We start from the raw sequence: 25,118 nt of genomic DNA on the forward strand, positions 1-25,118 counted from the left end.
GAGGCAGAGCCCGGCAGTGTACGTACAGGGAGGGAGGCAGAGCCCGGCAGTGTACGTACAGGGAGGGAGGCAGAGCCCGGCAGTGTACGTACAGGGAGGGAGGCAGAGCCCGGCAGTGTACGTACAGGGAGGGAGGCAGAGCCCGGCAGTGTACGTACAGGGAGGGAGGCAGAGCCCGACAGTGTACGTACAGGGAGGGAGGCAGAGCCCGACAGTGTACGTACAGGGAGGGAGGCAGAGCCCGGCAGTGTATGCACACAGGGAGGGAGGCAGAGCCCGGCAGTGTATGCACACAGGGAGGGAGGCAGAGCCCGGCAGTGTATGCACACAGGGAGGGAGGCAGAGCCCAGCAGTGTACGTACAGGGAGGAAGGCAGATCCCGGCAGTGTATGTACACAGGGAGGGAGGCAGAGCTCGGCAGTGCAAGTACACAGGGAGGGAGGCAAATCCCAGCAGTGTACGTACAGGGAGGGAGGCAGCCCACAGCAGTGTATGTACACAGAGAGGGAGGCAGAGCCCAGCAGTGTACGTACACAGAGAGGGAGGCAGAGCCCAGCAGTGTACGTACACAGGGAGGGAGGCAGAGCCCAGCAGTGTATGTACACAGGGCGGGAGGCAGAGCCCAGCAGTGTATGTACACAGGGAGGGAGGCAGAGCCCAGCAATGTATGTACACAGGGAGGGAGGCAGAGCCCAGCAGTGTATGTACACAGGGAGGGAAGCAGTGCCCAGCAGTGCAAGTACACGTACACAGGGAGAGAGGCAGAGCAGCAGTATATGCACACAGGGAGGGAGGCAGAGCCCAGCAGTGTACGTACAGGGAGGGAGGCAGAGCCCGGCAGTGTATGTACAGGGAGGAAGGCAGTGCCCGGCAGTGTATGTACAGGGAGGGAGGCAGAGCCCAGCAGTGTATGTACACAGGGAGGGAGGCAGAGCAGCAGTATATGCACACAGGGAGGGAGGCAGAGCCCAGCAGTGTACGTACAGGGAGGGAGGCAGAGCCCAGCAGTGCACGTACACAGGGAGGGAGGTAGAGCCTGTCAGTGTTTGTACACAGGAAGGGATGCAGAGCCCAGCAGTGTACGAACACAAGGAGCAAGGCTGAGCCCAGCAGTGTACATACACAGGGAGGGAGGCAGAGCCCAGCAGTGCATGTACACGGGAGGCAGAGCCCAGCAGTGCATGTACACAGGCAGGGAGGCAGGGCCCAGCAGTGCATGTACACAGTGAGGGAGGCAGGGCCCAGCAGTGTATGTACACAGGGAGGGGGGGGAAGAGCCCAGCAGTGTATGTACACAGGAAGGGAGGCAGAGCCCAGTAGTGCATGTACACCGGGAGGGAGGCAGAGCCCAACGGTGTACGTACAGGGAGGGAGTCAGAGCCCAGCAGTGCACATGAACAGGGAGGGAGGCCGGGCCCAGCAGTGTACGTACACAGGGAGGGAGGAAGAGCCCAGCAGTGTATGTACACAGGGAGGGAGGGAGGCAGAGCCCAGCAGTGCACGTACACAAGGAGGGAGGTAGAGCCCGTCAGTGTATGTACACAGGGAGGGAGGTGGAGCCCAGCAGTGTACATAAACAGGGAGGGAGGCCGAGCCCAGCAGTGAATCAAAACAACAATGAAAATACACTTCAGCGCTATCCCCACTTCAATTTAGTTTCCCTTAAGTAGATCTTCAATGTTGCTTGAAGCTAATTTGCCCTTGTGTTCTCTCCGAAAATCATCAAGGTGAGATCCAAAAGATCCCTACTGACCTCTAATGGGGTCCCTATGTTCACGTAAGGGTATCTTTATATTCCTTCCAACCGACAAAGTTCTTCCTAAATATGCTGACACCTCGTATATTGTCCTCAAACACTGGAAAAATATCCGTTACTGACCTGTACACAAGGCCCTATTTGCACGTAAAGGTATCTTTCTTCCAGGCTTCAAAATCACTTCAACATACAATTTCCATCAATCATATGGACATCAGAGATCCTATGGACAACCACTCACCTCAAATTGAGGCCCCTTTTTCACCAAAAGGTTTCTTTGGTCTTTGCCCAGCGATAGAGAATATCATCAAGCAGGATACTCCATACAAAAAGGTGTTTATTCCAAGTAAAAACAGATAATAAAAACAAGCATTAAAAACTACACACAGATGTGTGAGACCCAAAAATCACACTCCCTCCCTGCATCCGAAACAGGGTGAAAGGTGTTGCTAAGATGGACAAAAAAAGCAATGGTCTTACCATCAAGTGTGTCCCCTCCTTCTCCTCACCGACGGGTTTCAGGCTCACTGTATAGCCCTTTTTCAAGGTGTGAGGGGTACATGGTATGGGACGGTATTTATATCTGTCCTCCACTTTACCATAAAAAGTTTACCATAAACCCTGGGATGGAGTATGGGAGTTGTTACTCACCAAGTCCCATTCCTAAATACCTATCTAATACAGCAGTGTTCCTCTCTATATCGCTACATCTCTCTAACAGTATACGGATTATTGGGCACTTCAATACATTCAATAATGTTGTCAAAACGCTATAACCCTTTTCAGGGGTACCGTCCATATTTTCTTTTAGCCGTACAACACCTGTAGGGGACTGATTACATCGCGGGTCCGTACTTCCGGTTCTGCGGACTTCAGCTCCCGGCAATCGGGTGGTGTGTATAGCCGCAGACAGCAAGTTCCCCTCAGCAGCTTCATGGACCTTGTACACGGGAGGCTGAGCCCAGCAGTGCATGTACACAGGCAGAGAGGCAGGGCCCAGCAGTACATGCACACACTGAGGGAGGCAGAGCTCAGCAGTGCACATGAACCGGGAGGGAGGCAGGGCCTAGAAGTGCACTTGAAAAGGGAGGGAGGCAGGGCCCAGCAGTGTATGTACACAGGGAGGGAGGCAGAGCCCAGAAGTGTATGTACACAGGGAGGGAGGCAGAGCCCAGCCGTGCACGTACACAGGGAGGGAGGCAGAGCCCAGCCGTGCACGTACACAGGGAGGGAGGCAGAGCCCAGCAGTGTACGTACACAGGGAGGGAGGCAGGGCCCAGCAGTGTACGTACACAGGGAGGGAGGTAGAGCCTGTCAGTGTATGTACACAGGGAGGGAGGCAGAGCCCAGCAGTGTACGTACACAGGGAGGGAGGCGAAGCACAGCATTGTACGTACACAGGGAGGGAGGCAGAGCTCAGCATCGTACGTACACAGGGAGGCAGAGCCCAGCAGTGCACCTGAACAGGGAGGGAGGCAGGGCCCAGCAGTGTATGTACACAGGGAGGGAGGCAGATCCCAGAAGTGTATGTACACAGGGAGGGAGGCAGAGCCCAGCCGTGCACGTACACAGGGAGGGAGGCAGAGCCCAACAGTGTACGTACACAGGGAGGGAGGCAGAGCCCAGCAGTGTACAAACACAGGGAGGGAGGCAGAGCCCAGCAGTGTACGTACACAGGGAGGGAGGCAGAGCCCAGCAGTGTACGTACACAGGGAGGGAGGCAGGGCCCAGCAGTGTATGTACACAGGGAGGGAGGCAGGGCCAAGAAGTGCACTTGAACAGGGAGGGAGGCAGGGCCCAGCAGTGTATGTACACAGGGAGGGAGGCAGATCCCAGAAGTGTATGTACACAGGGAGGGAGGCAGAGCCCAGCCGTGCACGTACACAGGGAGGGAGGCAGAGCCCAGGAAATGCACGTACACAGGGAGGGAGGCTGAGCCCAGCAGTGCATGTACACAGGCAGGGAGGCAGGGCCCAGCAGTGCATGTACACACTGAGGGAGGCAGAGCTCAGCAGTGCACATGAACCGGGAGGGAGGCAGGGCCCAGCAGTGTATGTACACAGGGAGGGAGGCAGGGCCCAGAAGTGCACTTGAAAAGGGAGGGAGGCAGGGCCCAGCAGTGTATGTACACAGGGAGGGAGGTAGAGCCCAGAAGTGTATGTACACAGGGAGGGAGGCAGAGCCCAGCCGTGCACGTACACAGGGAGGGAGGCAGAGCCCAGCAGTGTACGTACACAAGGAGGGAGGCAGAGCCCAGCAGTGTACGTACACAGGGAGGGAGGCAGGGCCCAGCAGTGTACGTACACAGGGAGGGAGGCAGAGCCCAGCAGTGTATGTACACAGGGAGGGAGGCAGAGCATAGCCGTGCACGTACACAGGGAGGGAGGCAGAGCCCAGCAGTGTACGTACACAGGGAGGGAGGCAGAGCCCAGCAGTGTACGTACACAGGGAGGGAGGGAGAGCCCAGCATTGTACGTACACAGGGAGGGAGGCAGGGCTCAGCATCGTACGTACACAGGGAGGCAGAGCCCAGCAGTGCACATGAACAGGGAGGGAGGCAGAGCCCAGCAGTGTATGTACACAGGGAGGGAGGCAGAGCCCAGCAGTGTATGTACACAGAGAGGGAGGCAGAGCCCAGCAGTGTATGTACACAGAGAGGGAGGCAGAGCCCAGCAGTGTATGTACACAGAGAGGGAGGCAGAGCCCAGCAGTGCACATGAACCGGGAGGGAGGCAGGGCCCAGCAGTGTATGTACACAGGGAGGGAGGCAGGGCCCAGAAGTGCACTTGAAAAGGGAGGGAGGCAGGGCCCAGCAGTGTATGTACACAGAGAGGGAGGTAGAGCCCAGAAGTGTATGTACACAGGGAGGGAGGCAGAGCCCAGCCGTGCACGTACACAGGGAGGGAGGCAGAGCCCAGCAGTGTACGTACACAAGGAGGGAGGCAGAGCCCAGCAGTGTACGTACACAGGGAGGGAGGCAGGGCCCAGCAGTGTACGTACACAGAGAGGGAGGTAGAGCCCAGCAGTGTATGCACACAGAGGGAGGTAGAGCCCAGCAGTGCATGTACATGGAGGGAGGTAGAGCCCAGCAGTGCATGTACAGGGAGGGAGGTAGAGCCCAGCAGTGTATGTAGAGGGAGAGAGGCAGAGCCCAGCAGTGTATGCACAGGGAGGGAGGTAGAGCCCAGCAGTGCATGCACACGGAGGGAGGTAGAGCCCAGCAGTGCATGCACACGGAGGGAGGTAGAGCCCAGCAGTGCATGCACACGGAGGGAGGTAGAGCCCAGCAGTGCATGTACAGGGAGGGAGGCAGAGCCAAGCAGTGTATGTACAGGGAGGGAGGCAGAGCACAGCAGTTTATATACAGGGAGGGAGGCAGAGCCCAGCAGAGTATGTACAGGGAGGGAGGTAGAGCCCAGCAGAGTATGTACAGGGAGGGAGGCAGAGCCCAGCAGTGTATGTACAGGGAGGGAGGTAGAGCCCAGCAGTGTATGTACACAGGGAGGGAGGCAGAGCCCAGCAGTGTATGTACACAGGGAGGGAGGCAGAGCTGCTTGTTGTGCAGAATCCGGAAGTATGGCTGTGCCTGCAGTAGTGGTGATGGTACTGTGCAGCTGACGGATGTGGCACTGTACAGCACAATTGTGTACAGACACTGTAAAGTCACCTGCCACCTCACTCCCAATAAGTACAATACCAGGCCCCAGACTGGCAGCAGTGATTACACAAAAAAAACATAGCGGGTGCAGTGGGATTTCCTTCAGGGCCCCACAAGCCACCATGTCCCATAACAGCTGCACCCCATGTACCTGTATAGTTAGAGGATCCAGCAATGTCTGTATGCCCCTTCCTGGCAAGCTAATCCCCATATGGTGCTATGTCTGTCCTCCTAGTCACCTGTCCATCCTTCTATACCCCCTTATGGTGTTCTATCCATACATTTGTCTGTGTATACCACCTCCAATCTGTCTATATCTCTATTTGATGCTCTGTTTGTCTTTACCGCATATAGTGTTGTCTGTCTATCAATACCGCCAACACAGCATTTTTAGTTTTATCTTGTGTGACTCCTCTGATGTCGGACAAGATGTGACTTCTGGGAAAAACATTTGCTGCATTCAGAACATTTATATGGCTTCTCCCCTATGTGACTCCTCTGATGTCGGACAAGAAGTGACTCCTGGGAAAAACATTTGCTGCATTCAGAACATTTATATGGCTTCTCTCCTGTGTGACTCCTCTGATGTAGGACAAGATGTGACTGCAGGGAAAAACATTTGCTGCATTCAGAACATTTATATGGCTTCTCTCCTGTGTGACTCCTCTGATGTATGACAAGATGTGACTTATGGGAAAAACATTTGCTGCATTCAGAACATTTATATGGCTTCTCTCCTGTGTGACTCCTCTGATGTTGGACAAGATGTGACTGCCGGGAAAAACAATTGCTGCATTCAGAACATTTATATGGCTTCTCTCCTGTGTGACTCCTCTGATGTCGGACAAGATCTGACTTATGGGAAAAACATTTGCTGCATTCAGAACATTTATATGGCTTCTCTCCTGTGTGACTCCTCTGATGTTGGACAAGATGTGACTGCCGGGAAAAACATATGCTGCATTCAGAACATTTATATGGCTTCTCTCCTGTGTGACTCCTCTGATGTCGGACAAGATCTGACTTATGGGAAAAACATTTGTTGCATTCAGAACATTTAAATGGCTTCTCTCCTGTGTGACTCCTCTGATGTTGGACAAGATGTGACTTCTGGGAAAAACATTTGCTGCATTCAGAACATTTATATGGCTTCTCTCCTGTGTGACTCCTCTGATGTAGGACAAGATGTGCCTTTTGGGAAAAACATTTGCTGCATTCAGAACATTTATATGGCTTCTCTCCTGTGTGACTCCTCTGATGTATGAGAAGCTGTGATTTATATGTAAAACCTTTGTCACACTCAGAGCACACATGTGGCTTCTCTCCTGTGAGACTCATCATATATGAGGTGGGAACAAATTAGTTGCTAAATGTTTCTATCCAGAAAATAAAATAGTGTTTGTTCCTCCTCCTGAGGTGTAAGGAGATATGATGTATTTAGTTGGCTTGAGCAGAGAACAATTTTCTTTTTCAAAATCCTCTTCATTTGAATCCTGCTCCTTATATGTCCTGTAAGAAAGTTAATATATAAAAGCATAATGGTTACCAGGATAACACTACTTTTATTGTATAAGATGTATATTTATACACAATAGCAAATATCACAGACACTGACCATGATGTTATATTTGTGTACAGATGTGTCCACATACATCCAGCCTCCTTGTGTGTTAAACAGTCCTTCTAGTTGCTCCATTCCATAGTGGGACTGTAGCACTGAGCATCTTTTCCATTAAAATGCATCTTATTCGCAAAGTGATGTGACAATGACGCACAAGCAGCTTCTTCTAATTAAAATATGTGGAATCCCTGCATTGCGTCTTCATAAGAAATGCTACTAGTGTTTTCCAGTTTTTCCTATGCAGATACAGAATATAGGAATGCCACATATTTTAATAAGCAGAAGCTGCTTGTGTGTCCTATTAGCATCACTTTGTAAATAATAGGCATTTAACAAAAAAGTCACACGAAAAGACAATTGGCGCTACGGAGATAAAGTGCACTCACATGTTATGTGTAACCCGACTTGTGGTGAATGGGGGATAGATGCATGTGGACACATCTCTGTGTTCCCAATTTGCTGTGAACAAAATTTGTACTATGAAGTATGTAGGTACTTGTTTGGCAGAGAATGTGAGTGACTGTATCAGTCTGAGCTTATCAGGGCTGTATATGAAACAGTGAGAATATCAGAGTAATATGTAAGATACTATGATGGAGCTGTCACCTAGATTTCCCTTTATATACACTAACCTGCTGCACAGAGTAATATGTAAGATACTATGATGGAGCTGTCACCTAGATACCCCTTTATATACACTAACCTGCTGCACAGAGTAATATGTAAGATACTATGATGGAGCTGTCACCTAGATACCCCTTTATATACACTAACCTGCTGCACAGAGTAATATGTAAGATACTATGATGGTGCGGTCACCTAGATACCCCTTTATATACACTAACCCGCTGCACAGAGTAATATGTAAGATACTATGATGGAGTTGTCACCTAGATACCCCTTTATATACACTAACCTGCTGCACAGAGTAATATGTAAGATACTATGATGGAGCTGTCACCTAGATACCCCTTTATATACACTAACCTGCTGCACAGAGTAATATGTAAGATACTATGATGGTGCGGTCACCTAGATACCCCTTTATATACACTAACCTGCTGCACAGTGTAATATGTAAGATACTATGATGTAGCTGTCACCTAGATATCCCTTTATATACACTAACCTGATGTACAGAGTAATATGTAAGATACTATGATGTAGCTGTCACCTAGATATCCCTTTATATACACTAACCTGCTGCACAGAGTAATATGTAAGATACTATGATGGTGCGGTCACCTAGATACCCCTTTATATACACTAACCCGCTGCACAGAGTAATATGTAAGATACTATGATGGAGTTGTCACCTAGATACCCCTTTATATACACTAATCTACTGCACACAGTAATATGTAAGATACTATGATGGAGCTGTCACCTATATACCCCTTTATATACACTAACCTGCTGCACAGAGTAATATGTAATATACTATGATGGAGCGGTCACGTAGATACCCTTTTATATACACACTAGCCTGATTTACAGGAGTTTGGTTTCAAATCTGTGTGAAACCAAACTCCACTTTCTATCTAGCTCATGTGAAAGGCCCACACAGAGACCTCCAACGACTAATGGAAGAAGAAATCAGACGATTACCAGACCATACGAAACAACACTTCAATATTACGAAACAATAGAAAGAAGCACTAAAAGGAGACAGTACCATAACAATAAAACCTGCAGACAAAGGCAGAGGCCTAGTCATCATGAACCAAACAGCGTACAAAGCAGAAAATCTGATATCAGATACCCCCACTTACAAGAAACCTTCAACAGAGCCAACCAACAAATTCCAAGAAACACTTTAAAGACAATTAGAAGGCCTACAAATGAGAATAATTACAAAATAGAACACGATTACATAAACACTACAACCCCAAGAATCCCCACCTTTTACCACCTACCGAAAAATCCATAATGACAGCCATAACCTACCAGATCACCCAATAGTATCTGGAATTGGATCACTCACATCTAACTTATCAAAATACATAGATAAATTTCTCCAACCACTGGTAAAAAAACTGAAGATTTATCTAAAGGATACCCTACAGGCTTTACAGATATTGAGAGATCTGCAATGGGAATCAACATATACACTCTGCACGAGTGACGAGAAATCATTATACACCTGCATTGATCACCGGCTACGATGCCAAAAAACCCGACACCTTCTCTCCACACAAACAGACATTTCAAACACTCAAATCAATTTCATAATGGAGCAGATAGAGTTCATCCTCCACAACAACTACTCCTGGTATGAGGGTGGATTCTATCTGCAAACCAGGAGAACAGCAATGGGGACCTCGTTCGCCCCCTCATATGCAAACCTATTTGTGGCGCAATGGGAAAACAAACAAATCTGGTCAAACAACCCTTATCAAAGACATATAAAAATCTGGTATAGATATATTGATGACCTTTTCATCTGGGATGGCTCTGAGGAAGGCCTAGAACACTTCAAACAACACCTAAACAACAATACCTACGGCTTAGAATTTACCACCACAACAAGCAAAGAATTCATTGTATTCCTAGACTTGGAAATTCTCATAGAAAATTATACAATAACCACAAGAACACATAAGAAGCAAGTAGATGGGAACAATATCTTACCCTACAACAGGAACCACCACAGAAGATGGATACAAAACATAACAAATGGCAACTTTCAATGCATTAAAAGAAATTGCACAGATACAAAGACCTATGAAGAACAAAGCCTCACATTCAAAAATGAATTCATTTGAAAGGGATATAAAGAATCCATCTTAGAAGAAGAAAGAACAAAAGTAAGCCAAATAAACAGATCAGAAATGCTTGAATACAAACAAAAATCAACTTCAGAACAAGAATCAACCACCTCTTCCATTACCCGATTCAGCAGCAACAATAAACAGATCGCAGATCAAAGCATCACTAAAGAAACACTGGCACATTTTACAGTTAGACAAAGAGTTAGAACACATCATTCCAAGAAATCCAAAAATAATATACAGACGAGCAAAAACTTTAAATCAGGAACTAACCAGAAGCTACATACCACTGGACCAAAGAACAGGGGAAAGAAGAAAATCTGGATTCCACCCCTGCCTAAACTGCATGGGATGTAAAACTACCAATAAAAAAGGAACCAAACCCACCAAAGAATTTATCTCCAACCAAACAAAGAAGAAATACAAAATAAAACAACAAATCAGCTGTGAAACCACAGGGGTCATATACCTAATGGAGTGCCCCTGCGGACACCAGTATGTGTAGGGCAAACAAAGAGGAAATTAAAAACAAGAATCAGTGAACACATCTACAATATAAAGAAAGGCTTGATGACACATAGTGCATCGGACAAAGTTCACAACAAAAATCCAGCTGAATTGAAATTCATTGCAATACAAAGTGTCTATATACACTGGCGAGGAGGAGATCCTGTAAATTAACTAAAAAGAAACGATACCAAATGGATATATGCACTAAATACCCTGAACCCAGCCGGTTTAAAAATTGAAATAGAATTAAATGCCTTTCTCCAATAATCACCCTATACTTTCCCTACTATACCTTTGCTTGTAGTTTTGTGTGGTGATGCCAGTTCAGCATTACTTCTTCCCAGCCTCAGTTCTGTGTATTCTGTCCGTCTCAGACCGAAAGTTCGGGTAGCGTCTTCCAGGGGTGGTATCAGCGCTCCCGGCTTGCGGTCATCTAGTACCCAACGCGTTTTCAGTGGGTACTCTTTTTCAAGGATGTTTTGGCCACTGCTGGGTATTCTTATTTATACTAAAAAAACTTTATTTAAAATTTGAAAAAAACACATTGTTTTTTCCGGAAGTGGTCATTTTGGTAAAAGGAAGTGCTCATAAAAAAGGCATCAAGCACATGTCTCATCTTTCATATAGAGAAAGTGGTGTTTCTGATGGTTAGTTGATTATTTGCTGATTGATTGTTGATTATTGGAGAAAGGCAATAATTATACGAAGGCCACGCACCTACGCGTTTCGTCACCCCACTGCCGAAGTCCATGACGAAACGCGTAGGGTCGTGGCCATCTTGATGTGCTCCAAGCCTCCCGGTAGTGTGTAGATGCAGGGCTCTGTGTATGCTGTAATGCCAGTGAGGATGTTTTATATCTTGGTACGAGTCTTTGATACCAAGTGCTTTTATGTTTATGCTTTAAAAAAAAAAAAAAAACTTTATTGCACTATTGGGTGCCCTCTCTATCTCTCCATTTCCTCTATTATATATATATATATACCGCAAGGGGTGTTCTTGTTCGATGTATATCTGATGGCTGTCAAAACAAGTCTTGATAAAGGCCCTAATTCGGGTCGAAACGTTGACCAGAGTGTTGGCAGCGTACTAATGTGATGAAATAAAGCAAGTACTTAAAAACTTCAGTCTGGCGAGTGACTTTCCCTGTACGTACGTACATACATACATACATACATACACACATACATACACACACACACATATATAATATAAGATCGCACTCCATACAATAGGTAAGCAACCACTGGGGTGACGTCCAGAACTTTCTTGGCAAGAAAAAAGTCCATGTATATAAAGAACAAAAAGACTCACTCTCCAGACTGTTTCATGCAAAATAAAAGCTGTGTATTTGTATTCACATAGACATCAATATAAATAGAGTACTCAACGTTAGCGTTTCAGTCCTATCAGGACCGTCTTCAGGAGTTAGACATCAAGGGCATCCATTTAGGGTGAAGCACAGCGTGGACCACACAGCAGGTTCCTACAGCACATACACACACACACACACACACACACATACATACATATATCTCTCTCTATATATATAGATTTACCATTCGAATCCCTTTCTCTGATATGGTCCTGGTGACACAGCTCAACATTGGGATGTAGGAGGGTCCGTAGGAGCCAGGCACCAATCCTAAAGCTTTTGGAGGGTAGGCTCCTCCCATCGCATCCCAGAATCCTCAGTTCAACTTTCAAAGCCACTGGAATACATTAATTCAGTACAAACGCCTGCACGTATTATATGCACAAACATTAATTTTAACCATTATAACATGACAACTCATGAAACGGCAATACTTACTGAGCGTAAGGGAGGGATCGCTGTGTCACCAGGACCATATCAGAGAAAGGGATTCGAACGGTAAGTTCTTACAAAACTCCCTTTTTCTCTTTCAATGGTCCTGGTGACAAAGCTTCACATTGGGATGTTTAAGAGCCGGTCCTTTAAGAGGGTAAAAGGAGTGTGTCCCTAAGGGCACCTAGGAGCGCGGGGAGTACTGTGTCAGGTGATAAGTACCTCGGAAAAATAAGGCAAGGCTGCCGCTTCTTTATTAAAGAGGATGTGTGGCCTCTTAAAAATGGGACAAACAGACAGGGAGTGACTTGATCCCAGGAACCGGGACGCTGTCACTTTAAGAAGCACAGGACTGCCCTATTTTACAATATTAGTATACACAATCATTGTATTAATAAATTTGTATTTATTTAAAAGATGTTTACAAGTTATTATGAAGTGCACTTCAACAATTTCAATCAATAATACATAAAATCCACAAACATGACAAACAACAAATAACACAAATGGCTGGCTGGGTGTTTAAGAGGCAATTTGGCAGGCTTTATGGCATGAGATATTCTTTTTGTTTATAATTTGTAATCCATGGTATAGTTACCAGTCCAGGTCACAGTCAGTGTTCTCCAGCAGTGAATATGTGCATGGGGATGCCTCCTGGAACAGATGAAATTCTGTAGGTGGCACGTCACGGGTCCTCCCTTACCAGTATAAGAACTGGATAACAGCTGTCCACTGTGGATGTGACAGGGCTCGGCTGGAAATAACAAAGGTGTGTGGAGCTCAAAAACGCGTTTCTCCGCCTTGCGTATCTGTCGGCGGCTTCCTCAGTTTGAGCTATCAACAGCATAAAGAGCATATTTATAGAGTGCATGTTCGCGCGTCCCGCGCCCCCGCACTTCCGGGTTTGTATGCCAAGCCTCGCTTTCGTTTTACTGATATATATAGATGACGGCGGCCATTTTAGCTCCGTCTGATTCAAGCCTCGTTTTGGTAAACTGGGCTGTCATAGCCGCTTCTATGCCTGTGTCCCAAGCCTCGTTTTGATTTCACAGTATGTGTATATGGATCACGGCAGCCATATTTATTTCCTGTATTCCATGCCTCATTTTTAATATAGTAGACTGTCACAGCGATCTCTTCTATTTAACAATATACTCCAAGCCTCTTCATTAAATAAAGCCATTTTTATAATATAACTCGAGCCTCATTATCTTTATAGGCAAACCATGGTAGATAATATTTTCAATCATAGCCATATAATAATTTGCATTACGACTATAGCCACGCCTCTTTTCCTTTATACTTCATATATTTGGCTAATTAAGCCACACCTCGCCATTGGACACAGACAAACAACAGACATGACAAATATAAATAACTAATAAGAAGAGAAGTTTTTCTATTTTGAATCAATAGAAAAGGAGAGAATGGACTAATAATATATATAATGTATATAATATAAATAATAAAAAATAAAAAATAATAAATAATAATAAAAAAAAAAAAATATATGTATATATGAATAATGGATATAAATAATAATGAATAAATAAATAAATAATCATAATGACCATGACATGATAGGTATAATGAAAATAATAATGATCATAAAAAATATATATTAATAACCTCCATACATATAAAAATTTCATAATATTTACATGTAGAAATAATATACTATAAACCTTAAAATTATGATACAACGATTTAACTAATTCATACCGGGATCAAATTCATGCATCATATATCTTTAATCATTCTTTAGACCCTGGCGCAGAGCAATTATAAACAATATATATATGGTGAGAGAGGATATAGGGTTATACTAGTGCCTCATATTACATTACTAGGGGTAGTCCCGGGGGGTAAAGGGAATTTGTTTAAGAGGGTACGCTCAGGTCTGCAGTTCTTAGCACTGCCTGCACGAATGATGAATCCTCTGACGCAAACTCATGGAACCTATAGAATTTGGTAAAAGTGTGAACAGATGATGGCAGCCTTGCAAACCTGCTCAGCCGTAGCCCCCATGGCGAACCACCCAAGAGGTAGCAGCTGATCTGGTGGTATGTGCGTATATCCTGGCAGGTACAGGCCTACCAACCTTAGTATATGCAAAAGCAATTACTGATCTAAGCCAGCTAGCATGGTCTGTTTTGAAGTGGACCAGCCAATTTTGTGTACATCGTACCACACTAGCAAAAAATCCGTCTTACGTAATTCCCTAACCCTGTCCACATAAATGCGCAAGGCGCGAACAACATCCAAATTCCTCAATTTGTCCCTTTTCTTGGAAACCTCAGAGGGTTGAAACACAGGAAGAACAATATCCTGATTTAAATAAAATAAAAAATAAACCAGTTTTGGTAAAAAAAAAAAGGGGGGGGGGATGTTCCCATCACAGTCCTATAAACATGAAAAAAACAAGGAAAGGAGGCTTACAAGACAATGCTCCCCATTACAAAACTCTCTTTGCAGAGGAAGTGGCCAACAACAAAACTAATTTCCAAGTCAGAAATTTCAGGTCAGCCGACCTTAAAAGTTCAAAAGGAGATATTTGAAGAACCTCCAACCCCAAGGACAAATCCTGAGGTGCAACAGGTTGTTGGTATGGAGGTTTCAACCTGGTAAGGTCTGCACTTCCAGAATCATAGCCACTCTTCTCTGAAAGAAAATAGACAAGGCCGAAATCTGAACCTTGAGAGACTGAAGACTCAGTCCTGATGAAAACCGTCTTGTAAGAATTCAAGTAGCTTAGTCAACTTGAATCTGGCAGTGTGAGCCTACTGCCGCTCACACCATCTAATATAGGTCTTCCAGACCCAGTAATAATTTGCTGAATACACCGGCTTACTAGCCTTAATCATAGTATGAATTACTGCCTCAGAGAAACCTTTATTCTTCAAAATGGCAGTTTCAATAGCCAAGTCGTCAAAGATAGTCGAACTAAATCCTGACGAAGGAATAGATCTGGTCTTAGAAGGTCTGGACGTAGAGGTAGATGCCACGACTCTACTGATAAACTCCGAATGTTGGAATACCAAGCTCTCCTTGGCCAATCCCGAGCTATCAATATGCCAGCAATCCCCTAGGATTTGATTCTCTTCAGTACCGTGGCAAGCATCGGAAGGGGAGGGAAGATGTATGTCAGACTCCCTATCCATGGTACTGTCCTAGCATCCACTGCTAACGCCAGTGGATCCCTTGTCTTTGAAGAAATCTGGGTACTTGAGGATTGAACCTGGACGCCATTAAATCCACCTCGGGGAGTCCCCAGCGAGGCACAATCTCTTGAAACACCTGTGGATTCAACGCCCATTCTCATTCGAGAAGTTCCTTTCTGCTCAAAAAGTCAGCTTCCACATTCCGTACTCCTGGAATGAACACTGCAGACAAGGCCAGAACATTCTGTTCTGCCCAACTCAGAATTTGTGACACTTCCTGAATCGCCATCCTGCTGCAATTGCCTCCTTGATTCAAGTATGCTACCGTCGTAGCCTTGTCTGACTGGATTCTTATAGGTAGACCCTTTAACCTGTTCTCCGCTTGAGATAAGCTTTTCCCAACTGCTTGAAGTTCCAAAATATTGATAGGAAGAGAGGATTCCTCTTTGGTCCACAGACCCTGAAGCCTCAATTCCAGAACAACAGCTCCATCTGTGGTCACCACCAGCCAACCCCCTGTCTGTAGAGACCGACCCTACAGCAGGGTGTCTACGTCTTTCCACCATTTCAATGAAGACCTGGTTTCCGATGTCAGTTTGACTGTCTCGGATTTCATGGTCTTAGGGTTTCCTGACCAACCAGTTAGAACGTTCCATTGACAAGCTCGAGAATGGAACCTTCTCGAATGTCGACACCATCTCGTCCAGTAACTTCAGACATCTCCAAACCGATGGATTCTGTAATTCCAATATTGATGTCACCAGTAGACAAATGTCCCTGGCCTTTGACTTTTGGAGAAACAATCAATGTAAAGAGTGTCCATTAGAACTCCCAGGACTGAATCCTTTGTGATGGTACCAAGTGCCACTTTTGAAAATTCAGCATCCAGCCGTGATTCTGTAAAAACAGAGTGGCCTCTGCTAAATCCTGTCGTAACTTTTTTGCTGACTCTGCTTTGAACAGCAAGCTGTCCAAATAGGGAATAACTATTATTCCCGTTTGTCTGAGGGCTTCCGCCATAACAGACATGCTCTTTGTGAACACCCTCGGGGCCGTGGCCAGACCGTAGGGCAAAGCTGGAAACTGGTAATGCAAGTCATCAATTGCAAAACGTAGGAGATACTGACGCTCTCTATAAATGGGCACATGTAGGTATGCGTACTGGATATCCATAGACGCCACAACATTCTCCTTGGTCCAGGCTCAAAAGCACTGACCTCAGCTACCTAATTTTGAAATGGTCCACCCATAGGTGGAGATTTAACGACTTCAAATTCAGAATGGGTCTGAAAGATCCGTCTGGTTTTGGTACTAAGAACAGGAAGGAGTAGAAGCCCTTCTTTCTCTCTTCCCGTTGAACCGGGACCACCACTCCTTTTTTCAGAAGAAACTGGGCAGTCCCTAATAGAGCTGTCCTGAGTAGAGACTCTTTTGGAAGCGGTGTTGGTAGAAACCTATTTGATGGTATTTTGTGTCTTTGAAAAGGCAACGTCCAGGACCCTAGGGTCCCGTTTCAGCCAGGCCAAGGAAACTTAAAACTGCAGAAGGCGACCCCCCCCCATATGAGGACAGATACGGGGGAGTCTCCTGGCAGACATTTTTACTGAGGACCTATCCTCACCCTTGGTACTCTGTTTCTTATTGAACGCACCAAAACGGGACTTTGGGAAATTCACTTTTCTTGGGTGAGACCTTCCTCTTACGATTGTCCTTAAAATTAAGCACCTCCTCTGAGGGAGGGACGAAAGGACGGTCAAAAAACCAACAATCTAGAGGATGGCTTAACTGATGAGGCAGGGAGAGGAAATTAAAAACAAGAATCAGTGAACACATCTACAATATAAAGAAAGGCTTGATGACACATAGTGCATCGGACAAAGTTCACAACAAAAATCCAGCTGAATTGAAATTCATTGCAATACAAAGTGTCTATATACACTGGCGAGGAGGAGATCCTGTAAATTAACTAAAAAGAAACGATACCAAATGGATATATGCACTAAATACCCTGAACCCAGCCGGTTTAAAAATTGAAATAGAATTAAATGCCTTTCTCCAATAATCACCCTATACTTTCCCTACTATACCTTTGCTTGTAGTTTTGTGTGGTGATGCCAGTTCAGCATTACTTCTTCCCAGCCTCAGTTCTGTGTATTCTGTCCGTCTCAGACCGAAAGTTCGGGTAGCGTCTTCCAGGGGTGGTATCAGCGCTCCCGGCTTGCGGTCATCTAGTACCCAACGCGTTTTCAGTGGGTACTCTTTTTCAAGGATGTTTTGGCCACTGCTGGGTATTCTTATTTATACTAAAAAAACTTTATTTAAAATTTGAAAAAAACACATTGTTTTTTCCGGAAGTGGTCATTTTGGTAAAAGGAAGTGCTCATAAAAAAGGCATCAAGCACATGTCTCATCTTTCATATAGAGAAAGTGGTGTTTCTGATGGTTAGTTGATTATTTGCTGATTGATTGTTGATTATTGGAGAAAGGCAATAATTATACGAAGGCCACGCACCTACGCGTTTCGTCACCCCACTGCCGAAGTCCATGACGAAACGCGTAGGGTCGTGGCCATCTTGATGTGCTCCAAGCCTCCCGGTAGTGTGTAGATGCAGGGCTCTGTGTATGCTGTAATGCCAGTGAGGATGTTTTATATCTTGGTACGAGTCTTTGATACCAAGTGCTTTTATGTTTATGCTTTAAAAAAAAAAAAAAACTTTATTGCACTATTGGGTGCCCTCTCTATCTCTCCATTTCCTCTATTATATATATATATATACCGCAAGGGGTGTTCTTGTTCGATGTATATCTGATGGCTGTCAAAACAAGTCTTGATAAAGGCCCTAATTCGGGTCGAAACGTTGACCAGAGTGTTGGCAGCGTACTAATGTGATGAAATAAAGCAAGTACTTAAAAACTTCAGTCTGGCGAGTGACTTTCCCTGTACGTACGTACATACATACATACATACATACACACATACATACACACACACACATATATAATATAAGATCGCACTCCATACAATAGGTAAGCAACCACTGGGGTGACGTCCAGAACTTTCTTGGCAAGAAAAAAGTCCATGTATATAAAGAACAAAAAGACTCACTCTCCAGACTGTTTCATGCAAAATAAAAGCTGTGTATTTGTATTCACATAGACATCAATATAAATAGAGTACTCAACGTTAGCGTTTCAGTCCTATCAGGACCGTCTTCAGGAGTTAGACATCAAGGGCATCCATTTAGGGTGAAGCACAGCGTGGACCACACAGCAGGTTCCTACAGCACACACACACACACACACACACACACACATACATACATATATCTCTCTCTATATATATAGATTTACCATTCGAATCCCTTTCTCTGATATGGTCCTGGTGACACAGCTCAACATTGGGATGTAGGAGGGTCCGTAGGAGCCAGGCACCAATCCTAAAGCTTTTGGAGGGTAGGCTCCTCCCATCGCATCCCAGAATCCTCAGTTCAACTTTCAAAGCCACTGGAATACATTAATTCAGTACAAACGCCTGCACGTATTATATGCACAAACATTAATTTTAACCATTATAACATGACAACTCATGAAACGGCAATACTTACTGAGCGTAAGGGAGGGATCGCTGTGTCACCAGGACCATATCAGAGAAAGGGATTCGAACGGTAAGTTCTTACAAAACTCCCTTTTTCTCTTTCAATGGTCCTGGTGACAAAGCTTCACATTGGGATGTTTAAGAGCCGGTCCTTTAAGAGGGTAAAAGGAGTGTGTCCCTAAGGGCACCTAGGAGCGCGGGGAGTACTGTGTCAGGTGATAAGTACCTCGGAAAAATAAGGCAAGGCTGCCGCTTCTTTATTAAAGAGGATGTGTGGCCTCTTAAAAATGGGACAAACAGACAGGGAGTGACTTGATCCCAGGAACCGGGACGCTGTCACTTTAAGAAGCGCAGGACTGCCCTATTTTACAATATTAGTATACACAATCATTGTATTAATAAATTTGTATTTATTTAAAAGATGTTTACAAGTTATTATGAAGTGCACTTCAACAATTTCAATCAATAATACATAAAATCCACAAACATGACAAACAACAAATAACACAAATGGCTGGCTGGGTGTTTAAGAGGCAATTTGGCAGGCTTTATGGCATGAGATATTCTTTTTGTTTATAATTTGTAATCCATGGTATAGTTACCAGTCCAGGTCACAGTCAGTGTTCTCCAGCAGTGAATATGTGCATGGGGATGCCTCCTGGAACAGATGAAATTCTGTAGGTGGCACGTCACGGGTCCTCCCTTACCAGTATAAGAACTGGATAACAGCTGTCCACTGTGGATGTGACTCGGCTCGGCTGGAAATAACAAAGGTGTGTGAAGCAGTGTGGAATGAACACTGCAGACAAGGCCAGAACATTCTGTTCTGCCCAACTCAGAATTTGTGACACTTCCTGAATCGCCATCCTGCTGCAATTGCCTCCTTGATTCAAGTATGCTACCGTCGTAGCCTTGTCTGACTGGATTCTTATAGGTAGACCCTTTAACCTGTTCTCCGCTTGAGATAAGCTTTTCCCAACTGCTTGAAGTTCCAAAATATTGATAGGAAGAGAGGATTCCTCTTTGGTCCACAGACCCTGAAGCCTCAATTCCAGAACAACAGCTCCATCTGTGGTCACCACCAGCCAACCCCCTGTCTGTAGAGACCGACCCTACAGCAGGGTGTCTACGTCTGTCCACCATTTCAATGAAGACCTGGTTTCCGATGTCAGTTTGACTGTCTCGGATTTCATGGTCTTAGGGTTTCCTGACCAACCAGTTAGAACGTTCCATTGACAAGCTCGAGTATGGAACCTTCTCGAATGTCGCCACCATCTCGTCCAGTAACTTCAGACATCTCCAAACCGATGGATTCTGTAATTCCAATATTGATGTCACCAGTAGACAATTGTCCCTGGCCTTTGACTTTTGGAGAAACAATCAATGTAAAGAGTGTCCATTAGAACTCCCAGGACTGAATCCTTTGTGATGGTACCAAGTGCGACTTTTGAAAATTCAGCATCCAGCCGTGATTCTGTAAAAACAGAGTGGCCTCTGCTAAATCCTGTCGTAACTTTTTTGCTGACTGCTTTGAACAGCAAGCTGTCCAAATAGGGAATAACTATTATTCCCGTTTGTCTGAGGGCTTCCGCCATAACAGACATGCTCTTTGTGAACACCCTCGGGGCCGTGGCCAGACCGTAGGGCAAAGCTGGAAACGTAATGCAAGTCATCAATTGCAAAACGTAGGAGATACTGACGCTCTCTATAAATGGGCACATGTAGGTATGCGTACTGGATATCCATAGACGCCACAAAATTCTCCTTGGTCCAGGCTCAAAAGCACTGACCTCAGCTACCTAATTTTGAAATGGTCCACCCATAGGTGGAGATTTAACGACTTCAAATTCAGAATGGGTCTGAAAGATCCGTCTGGTTTTGGTACTAAGAACAGAAAGGAGTAGAAGCCCTTCTTTCTCTCTTCCCGTTGAACCGGGACCACCACTCCTTTTTTCAGAAGAAACTGGGCAGTCCCTAATAGAGCTGTCCTGAGTAGAGACTCTTTTGGAAGCGGTGTTGGTAGAAACCTATTTGATGGTATTTTGTGTCTTTGAAAGGCAACGTCCAGGACCCAAGGGTCCCTTTTCAGCCAGGCCAAGGAAACTTAAAACTGCAGAAGGCGACCCCCCCATATGAGGACAGATACGGGGGAGTCTCCTGGCAGTCATTTGTACTGAGGACTTATCCTCACCCTTGGTACTCTGTTTCTTATTGAACGCACCAAAACGGGACTTTGGGAAATTCACTTTTCTTGGGTGAGACCGTCCTCTTACGATTGTCCTTAAAATGAAGCACCTCCTCTGAGGGAGGGACGAAAGGACGGTCAAAAAAACAACAATCTAGAGGATGGCTTAACTGATGAGGCAGGGAGAAAAATGTACTCTCCCCCCCCCCCCCCCCGAGACTTGGAAGCCATTTTAAGTGCTTCTTCCTCAGCTTCTAGGACATATTCAGCTGCTGCTTTTAACTTTTCAGACAGCACTAAGACCCCAGAGCTGGAATGAACCATAATACATAAGGCATCTGTCCATACAATATGGCTTTCGATCCCCATGCAGACGCAATAAGAGGTCGGAGAGTAAACCCTACACCCTCAAAAATTGCTTTTAAAACGGGGCTTTTGAATGCAGCACGCCCTTGAACAGGAAGCACTGTAGCTTTAGATAACCTGGTCAACGGTGCATCCACCAAATGGACCTTTTCCCAGGGAGCCACATGCTCTTCAGGCAAAGGATACAGACTTAAAAACCTTTTAGGTATCTGTAGACTCTTATCAGGCATTTTCCAAACCCCTACCAATAAATCCTGTAAACCTTCATCTGCAGGAATGGTAATCGCATCTCTGCGCTGCCTTTTAAACACTCCCTCCAAGGGGGTTGTGTCTTCATCAGACAAGCTTAAAGCTTGTTTTACTGCAATGATTAAGTCCTCCACCCCGGGGACCGATATATCATCATCATTGTCACCCTGAACCCAGGGCACATCATGACTGCACTCACCTTCCAAACCTGAATCTACAGGCCTAGAAGTACACGAAAAATACTGTTTTGGTGATACATCACTATCCAACTTATCCAGCAGTGCATTCATCTGTTGATATTAGCAGTATCCTGCATTACCCGCAGTAAGCCTGGCTCTCTGTCTTTTTTAGTTAAAGGAAAGAGCCAGGGAAATGTTGGGAAGACGATCTAGGTGACTGAGAAGTGACCCAACCATCTTTCTGCTTGCCCAACAACTGCACTAATGCACTAACCGACCTGCCAATGGCTATAACTCTCACAAGTTCTGTCTGCTGTGTCCCTTGAGTTTCAACACCAGCTTCACAAGCAGAGCATAAATCCTCCTGTGTCATTACTGTCAGAGGTTAAGTGTATTGCACAAATACTGCATGCACTGAAAGAGTTAAGGGCTCCCTCCCCCATGAACACAGACTGCTCATCTGTCATGATGATAAGTCACAGTATAACATGTCAGGCGAAAGTACCAAAATCAATATAATGTAGTACATATCTGTCTGTGAGTTCCAGAAGCCTTCTCCAGAACGTAGGGGGTAGCGTAGCCCAGGAGAATCAATCGGCCAGATACAGCATTTCAGCTCCACAGCCAGCGTTTCTCCAAAATGGCACCAAGCAGAGTGAGGGAAAGGACCATCTGTCCCTGCCACAGCGAGGTCTGTGGATCTTTGCCAACTACCCCCTGTAGCCACTCCCACTGTAGATTCTCCTATTCCTTGTGCCTTCCCTTCCAATAGGAATCATGCAGTGGCAGTGTGATGATTCTATGAGAATCCTCCACACTGTGTCCTACCTAAATAAGTGTAAAATTAATAAAATAAAAAACACCTATCTCTAATCTTCGGCTGCGCAGCAGCTTCTTCAGTATAGCACCCACTCCGGTGGGCACCTAACACGAAATGAAGAGTCTGAGATGCGATGGGAGGAGCCTACCTCTCTAAAAGCTTTAGGATAGGTGCCTGGCTCCTGCGGACCCTCCTACATCCCAATAGGAAGCTGTGTCACCAGGACCATTGAAAGAGAAATATATATATATAGCATGGATAGGTTCTGGCAGTCGCTAAACAAACAAACGCTGTGTCTGTTGCTTTCCATGATCCAAGGAGCATGTATACCCTCAATAGCAGGGTAGTTCACGGCGGCACTCAGAGAAATAAATACACTCACCAACTTTGCATGAATTGCCAACGTTTCAATGAGGTTTACTCATTTTCATCAGGGCAAAGATTACAAACATAACTCACCATTTTATGTAATGCCATCACCATGTTGGTTCTCAGAGCCGCGAGGCTGCACTTCCGACGCTGCCCTCCCTGATGAGGTCACCCAGTGCCCGTCACCACTTTAAAAACTTTATGTGACTGTCAAAATAGTAACAATATATAAATGATACAAAATCTAATTATCTGATAATATTGTACTGCACCAGAGACTAGTAGAAAATAACAATACAGGTTGAGTATCCTGTATCCGTGCATCTATTATCCGAATTATTCCAAAAACCGTGGTTTTTGGAATCATTTGAATATTTTTTTTTTTACCCCCCTAACCCTCTTTTCATACTTACCAAGTCCCAGGGCGTCCACAGCAGGCCTCCGGCATCTTCTCCAGGGCCTCCAGCGGTCTCAGGAATGCAGTCGCGAGCGCCGGTGACGTCACCGGTGCGGGCGCATACCCGCGCAATGCATTCCTGGGACCGCTGGAGACCCAGAGAAGATGGCGGAGGCCTGCTGTGGATGCCCGGGGCCTGCGTGGACGCCGAGGGACCACCGGACACCATCAGGGGACAGGTAAGTAAGCCTAAAAAAAAATATTCTAAAAACCAAAAAATTCCCCGATCTGGAATGCTCGTGGTCCCGAGCATTTCAGATAGGGGATACTCAACCTGTACGTACAAAGATTACAAAAAACAGCTTAAACCAAGAGTCTCATTTAAGCCCTTAGGGTTCAATGAATCTAATTTAAAGATCCATTTGTGCCTCTCTCTGCAATAAAATCTGGGGCCTATTGCCACCTCTATCAAGGGGAGGTATATGGTCTATAATCTTGTGTTTCAATGCGGTTGGTGAATGACCCATCAAAGCATTATGACGGGCAACAGGCTGTTCGCTGCTGCCCGCAAGCACAGCTGCAGGTACGGCTTGCCTGTGCTGTGCCATCCGTATATTGAATTGGCAGTCGGTTTTACCGACGTAATATTTGCCGCATGGGCAAACCAAAACATATATTACATATTTAGTAGAACATGCGAGTCTGTGCCTAATGGGAAACATTGTATTATCAAAAGGATGTTTAATGCTGTCACCAGTCCACATGCGACACATCCAGTACATGTTACACAGCCTAACTTGGCCATACCAAAGAAAGTCTTGGCTGGTTGTTTATCAAAATTTGTGATGTCGCTGTGGACTAGAAAGTCTCGGAGATTGCGTCGCCGTGAGTAACTGGTGACCAGTATTTTACCCAACAGGCCAGGTAAATCTCGATCAGAGGAGACAATCGGCAAATATGACTTCACAGCCCTATGTGCCAGACCACTCCTGGTATTAAATCTATTGGCCCAACAGATTCTGTTATCATTCCTTTTTCTATTTTTGTTCTTAATCGTCAGTGTTTTAGCTCGAGGTAAACTTAAAACCCTGTTTTTGGTGGCTACAAGTTGTTTATAATCGCACCCTCTGTCTAGGAATTTTTTAATCATCCCATCAAGTTGCATGATGAGACCTTCCTCATTGCTACAGATCCTGCGGACCCGCAGCATCTGTGAGTAAGGTAACCCTTTGGTTACTGAGGCTGGGTGAAAGCTTGCTGGAGATAAAAGCATGTTTCTATCTGTTGGTTTCACAAATAGCGAAGTGTATCTATATATATATATATATATATATATATATATATATATATATATATATATATACATATACACACACATACAGGTTCCCATATAGAGAGCAGTCAGTGTGGTTAGTGCAGTGCTATATATATATATATATATATATATATACTGGTTCCCTTACAGAGGGCAGTCAGTGTGGTTAGTGCTGTTAGTAGAACAGACATATATAACACAATACTCGGCATGGTCAGACTGATCACATACCTTGCTGGGTATTACAGACCCCTCAGGACCACAGTAATCCGGGTCTCCCAGCTGCTGGTACCAATGTGTAAGTACAGGAGGAGTCAGTGCTGCTTCTGTCTCCTACTAGTACTTACACCCCCTACTTCCG

General features: G+C 45.3%; 1 long non-coding RNA gene and 1 pseudogene across 2 annotated transcripts in view; both read right to left on the minus strand.

The window, feature by feature from the left end:
- Nucleotides 1-5,737: 5,737 nt before the first annotated feature.
- The window catches only part of LOC146052741 (uncharacterized), a 64,979-nt pseudogene continuing 45,598 nt past the window's right edge, over nt 5,738-25,118 (minus strand). Inside the window, exon 4 of the transcript XR_014467627.1 lies at nt 5,738-6,747. The product of XR_014467627.1 is annotated as an uncharacterized LOC146052741 (transcript). The remainder of the gene's footprint in view (nt 6,748-25,118) is intronic.
- On the minus strand, nt 6,749-25,054 carry LOC146052742 (uncharacterized). The gene is made up of 3 exons (XR_014467628.1): nt 24,989-25,054; nt 23,136-23,252; nt 6,749-6,923 (listed from the first exon to the last, which is right to left on the minus strand). It is a non-coding gene; the product is annotated as an uncharacterized LOC146052742 (long non-coding RNA).

Source organism: Crinia signifera, unplaced genomic scaffold (genome assembly GCF_055691185.1).
Source record: "Crinia signifera unplaced genomic scaffold, ASM5569118v1 HAP2_SCAFFOLD_114, whole genome shotgun sequence".
Lineage (NCBI taxonomy): Eukaryota > Metazoa > Chordata > Amphibia > Anura > Myobatrachidae > Crinia > Crinia signifera.